Source organism: Colobus angolensis, unplaced genomic scaffold (assembly GCF_000951035.1).
Source record: "Colobus angolensis palliatus isolate OR3802 unplaced genomic scaffold, Cang.pa_1.0 Scaffold45, whole genome shotgun sequence".
Taxonomy (NCBI): Eukaryota; Metazoa; Chordata; class Mammalia; order Primates; family Cercopithecidae; genus Colobus; species Colobus angolensis.
In genome coordinates, this window is record NW_012117932.1 from 6,732,102 (window position 1) to 6,738,094 (window position 5,993).

The window sequence follows — 5,993 nt, forward strand, 5'->3', positions numbered from 1 at the left end:
GAAATACTGCTAAGTGGAAAAAAATATAAGTTACAAATAGCATATATAGAATGTCTCATTTTGTGAAAAAATTTAGAAGTGTGTATACTTGTACGTAAAACCCCAGAAGTTAACAGGAACAGTGTTTCCCTGTAGCAATAGGATTAAGGGTAATTTTTTTCCTTTTCTCTTTTTGTAAGTATGAAACACTTTTTCAACAAAGACACAATTACGAACTTTTTAGCCAAAAGCAAATATATAAATAAGACACTGTAGTATCACGTGGACATAACTTAAATAAATAAAAGAAAGCATGACTGGGTTTCGCTAAAACAAAGAGGAAAATTATACGTAATTAGGTAGGAAGAAATTTCTAAATATCAAATTTATAAAGGATGTTACGTTTTTGGTTTTTGTTTGTTTGTTTATGTACTCATTGCCTCACTAAAAGTACATCTACTTGAACACTGCCCCCCTCCCTCCCCTGTGCAACAAATTCTGAAGTAAAGTTATCAACTCAAATGTCTTAGGGGTTCAGAACATAGTGAAAATGGGTGAATCAAATAACAGTAGGAGGCAGTGAAGGCTGTGGGGATCTGAGAAGTGCACACCTGGCAGAAAGCATTCAAATTCCAGTGCTTCATGTCCTCTCTGCAGCTATCAAAACGCTTTGGAAGGACTTGTCTTAAACACACTAGACTAAGACCTCCCTAAAATAAGGGTTATATTTAATTCATTATAGCCAGGGTGCTTCCCACCAAATCTTTTTTTTTTTTTTTTTTTTTTTGAGACAGAGTCTCGCTCTGTTGCCCAGGCTGGAGTGCAGTGGCCGGATCTCAGCTCACTGCAAGCTCCGCCTCCCGGGTTCACGCCATTCTCCTGCCTCAGCCTCCGGAGTAGCTGGGACTACAGGCGCCCACCACCTCGCCCGGCTAGTTTTTTGTATTTTTTGGTAGAGACGGGGTTTCACCATGTTAGCCAGGATGGTCTCGATCTGTTGACCTCGTGATCCGCCCATCTCGGCCTCCCAAAGTGCTGGGATTACAGGCTTGAGCCACCGCGCCCGGCCACCACCAAATCTTAAAGGTCAGAACGTGGGGCTGAGTAAGTGTTCTGCCAAATGTTTATCCTGATGTACTAATTTTCTGTTCAGATATCCTGGACATCAGGATCAACTGCTTGCCTGGACATTTCTATTGGTAGACAGTATAGCCAGGACCTGGCCAAGGTCCTGAACTGATAACTCAACAGACTCAGATGTAAAGTCTGGCCCTGACACTTTCTAGGAACTTCAACAAATTTCTTAACTCCTTAAGCCTTAGTTTTCACCTTTATACAAGACAGTAATTATAATATTGATTGCGGCTATACTGAGGATCAAACTAAATTCTAATTGAAAATACCTGGACAGAGCAGAAGCTCAGGAAATGTTATTTATCACTGTGTAGTTATGTTGTCTGGATTTGGTGTTGTGCCTTGCATCCTACCTTAGAGTCCATAGATCTCAAGCAATTGCTAGTTGAAAGCTGAGTCTACATCCTACGCCCATTGTCTTCCCCACTCTTCCACCAGCTTGTTTTGTGGGTTTAACAGTCTCCCTCACTTCCTTGCCTCATCACTTCACATGGAATGGAGCCCTCCATGATGTCAAGCTCTTAACTTTTCTGTAGGAAAACTTTGCCCATTGGTTGACCATCAATCAATAAAAAGTACAGTAACTGTTCCCATGGTAGTCCCTACACAGGGGGAACATTCTGAACCTATTATACATACTTGCCCCCTCCAGGTCGCAGAATTTTACATTGTATTTCCCTCCCTTCATAAATTCACTCTAGTAAATGTCATTTGAGGCTGGTTCCTTCAAACTCTTATTTTATATTGTCAAGCCTGTAGACTACACCCTGGTATGCCTTTAGGGAAGTTTTTTCTTAAGAATTTCATGAGTATCATGGATATGGACCAACTACTACTTATAGAAAAGATAGTTCCTGTTTTTGACCCAGGTGGTGACATTCAGTATTGTATCAGTTTTCCTCTTTGTCAGTGGGTACAGGCAGTAATATTTTAATTAATCAGAAATTAATCCAAATACATGAGTTAATTTTCAGAGAAAATTCTAGAAATACTCCAGGATTAAATTTAAATTATGGGCATAGGATGAGCAAAACTTCCTAGATTTAATATATTAAATCTAAAGCTCCAAAGGCCAATATATAAGTATTCTATATTGGATTAAATTACATACCACTAATGTTGTTGTATAGAGCTGGCCATAAGAAAAAATTAAAGTAATATTCCATTTATTTTACTTTAAGAAGGAGAAGAATTGAAAAGTCAAAATAATGGTTAAAGGGAAAAGTAAACTTAAGATATATAAGGTAATCGTAAGAGAATAACTTGTGGCTTTCAAGAATTTCAAATATCCAAACCAGAACAATTATATCATACGAAGCTTGAATACATGTTTATAAAACCATTATCAATAATATTTGGGAAACCAAGACAAATTCTTTTTAAATCAAAAAATTAAAGATTGCAAATGTCTTCAGTTTCAAAAAGTAGTAACTACAGATTCATGAACCTGATATTAATAACCAACAACATTTAGAACAGATTATTGAAGAGATGATTATGAACATTTTTAAAGCAATCACTAGTAGTAAGCATGTGTTCTCTGAAAATAGGCTATAATAATGATATATATTTTTTATTTGGGGTAAGGACATCAGCTAGCTGTAGAATCAGGATTTTTGCGTTTGTGTATCTGTGGGCAAGTCACTTGACCTACGACTGAATATTACAAAGTCACTAATAGCTGTTTGTCCACAAGGGATCTATGGTGAAATATGTTGGAAAAACAGTTGAACAAAAACTGATAAGTTTTCAACAACAAAAACCTATCAGAGTCTTTAATAAGTTCATGCCCATTGCAAGTTTCTGAGAGTGGGCCACTGTGTGCAGTATTTTTCAACTTGATTGCCTGAAGAATAATTTTGATTTTCAGTGCATCTTACAAGACTAGGCTTCTGAAGAACTCTCAGAAATACTATGCTGAAAGCCCCCTCAGCTCTGGCATTTTATACCTATAGATGGTTAATTATAAACTATTAAAATCAAGACAGTTATTATTGTTACAATCAAATTATATAGTTTAGAAATCTTGTGTCAAATTTTCACACAAAGAACATAAAAACAATAAGAACCAAAATACGTCATGCTTCAGAACTCTGAAATTTATATATTAAGTAATTCAAAATCCAATTTCAAGCTACATTTTAAGGCAACTTTAACTTCAGTTAAGCTTATTTCCCTACTGGTTTTTGTTCCAGGAGACATTAAAGTATATCTCCTGATAGGCTATAATTCAGTCAATTTAAATTGCATGTTAATTCACTTATAAAAGCAGGAGGATGGGGTGGGGAATGGAAAGAGATCAGCCCCTTTATAATTCAGTTAGTAATCTTTCATTCTTAATTAGATGATTAAAAAAACCTTTTAACTTTATCTTATATTTGAAAGGAACACTGAGATATATTCCAGAGACCGGGCAAAAGGAATAGCAAACAGAAAATATTGTTCTGTATAAACATCCTCCAGTAAGTATTTAAATTACTAATATGCGCTTCAAAGCTTATTAGAAAAATACAAAATAACATGGATCAAGTTCTCCTAAGGCCAATTAACATTTATTATCTCTATGTACATATATAGATTTTGCAAATGCCAATACATCTGTTGTTTTTTTAATTGCTCTTCCTCCCACATCTTACTTCCAGTTCCCCTGACTCTGACTAAGATTTCTAGAGAAATGTGAAGCTCCCTGAAGCCCTTGAGTTCCTCAGTTCCATTTACTCTGAGAGAAGGTAACCTCTCCATCCAAACCTTCTGCATCTGCATTTACCCAGCATTTCAAAAATACTTTCTTCTTGGCCAATTTATAATCACCTTCCTCCAAATACTAATTTCACGTGTGTTTTGTATAGATCTTTAGAGATTTCTATTTGACTTTTAAATCCAATCCTCACCATAACCCAGCATATAGACAGGGAGAATGTTGTCCACATGGACAAGTGAGGACTCTAAGGCAGGGAAAGGTCAGAAGTCCTGTGAAGGGAATAATTAGGACTTTGCTTTCTAGCCACCCTCGCGGTGCCTCCTACTCCCCTGCCCAGAATCCCCCATCCCCCACAGCACCACAATAAAGCTGTGGTCACAGACTGCAAGCTGCAGAATGCTTTCCTTATATTCTGATATCACTGTTTGTTAGAGGGATGACTTTGGGCAAGTTACTTAACTTCTGTACATCTCAATTTTCAAAACTGTAAAATAGGCACACTGTGGTACATGCTTTATAAAGAAATAAGAATTAAACTGGTTAGTGCATCTAACCATGGGTTTTGGGGATTAATTTAATGTGAATAAATAAATGAATTAAAGATTATATTAGTTAATACATTTGCTCATCCAATAAATACACGTTTTTATTAATACATAATGATTGTACATATTATTTCTGGATTTCATGTGACATTTTGATACATGGATAAAATAATTATCAAATCAGAATAATTGTGGTATCCATCACCTCAAACATTGAAATTACTTTGTCTTGGGAATATTCCAACTCTTCTAGCTACTTTGAAATATACATTAAATTATTGTTAACTGTAGTCACTCTACTATGCTATTGAACACTAGAAATTACTTCTAACTATGTTTTTATACCCATTAACCAACTTTTCTTCACCCCTGCACTCCTCCTAACCTTCCCAGTCACTGGTAACCATCATTCTACTCTCTACCTCTATGATATCAACTTTTTTTTCAACTTTTCACCTTTTTTTACTCTTATGTGGGAGCTATAAAAGCTCCCACATATGAGTAAAAACATGTAATATGTGTTTTTCTGTGCCTGACTAATTTCATTTAACGTAATACCTTCCAGTTCCATCAATCTTGCTCTAAATAGCAAAATTTTGTAATTTTTATCACTGAATAACATTTAACTGCATACATACACCACATTTTCTTTATTCATTTATCCACTGATGGACACTTAGGTTGATTTCATGTCTTGGCTATTGTGAATAGTGCTGCAATAAACATGAGAGTGTAGATATTGCTTCAAATATGCTGATTTCCATTCTTTTGGACATATATCAAGCAGTTAGATTGCTGGATCATATGATAGTTCTGTTTTTAGTTTTTTTAGGAACCTCCATACTTCAACTAACAGTAGTTGTACCAATTTACATTTCCTCCAACAGTGTATAACATTACCCCTTTCACTGGGAGCACCCAAGATAGCTGAATAGGAACAGCTCCAGCCTCCACCTCCTAGCATGAGTGACACAGAAGATAGGTGATTTCTGCATTTTCAACTGAGGGTTCATCTCACTGGGGTGTGTCAGACAGCCGGTGCTGGTCAGCGTGTGCAGCCCGACCAGTGAGAACTGAAGCAGGGCGAGGCATTGCCTCACCTGGGAAGCACAAGGGGGAAGGGAATTCCTTTTCCTAGTCAAGGTAAACTGAAACACACAACACCTGGAAAATCAGGTAACTCCCACCCTAACACTGCACTTTACCAAGGGTCTTAGCAAACTGCACACCAGGAGATTATATCCCACACCTCTACCGGAGGGTCCCATGCCCACGGAGCCTCCCTCATTGCTAGCACAGCAGTCTGAGATCTAACTGCAAGGCAGCAGCGAGGCTGGGGGAAAGGTGCCCATCATTGCTGAGACTTAAGAAGGTAAACAAAGCCTCCTGGAAGCTCAAACTGGGTGAAGCCCACCATAGCTCAAGGAGGCCTGCCTGCCTCTGTAGACTCCACTTCTAGGGACAGGGCATAGCTAAACAAAAAGCAGCAGAAACCTCTGCAGACCTAAATGTCCCTATCTGACACCTTTGAAGAGAGCAGTGGTTCTCCCAGTATGGAGGTTGAGATCTGAGAACAGACAGACTGCCTGCTCAAGTGGGTCCCTGACCCCTGAGTAGCCTAACTGGGAGACATC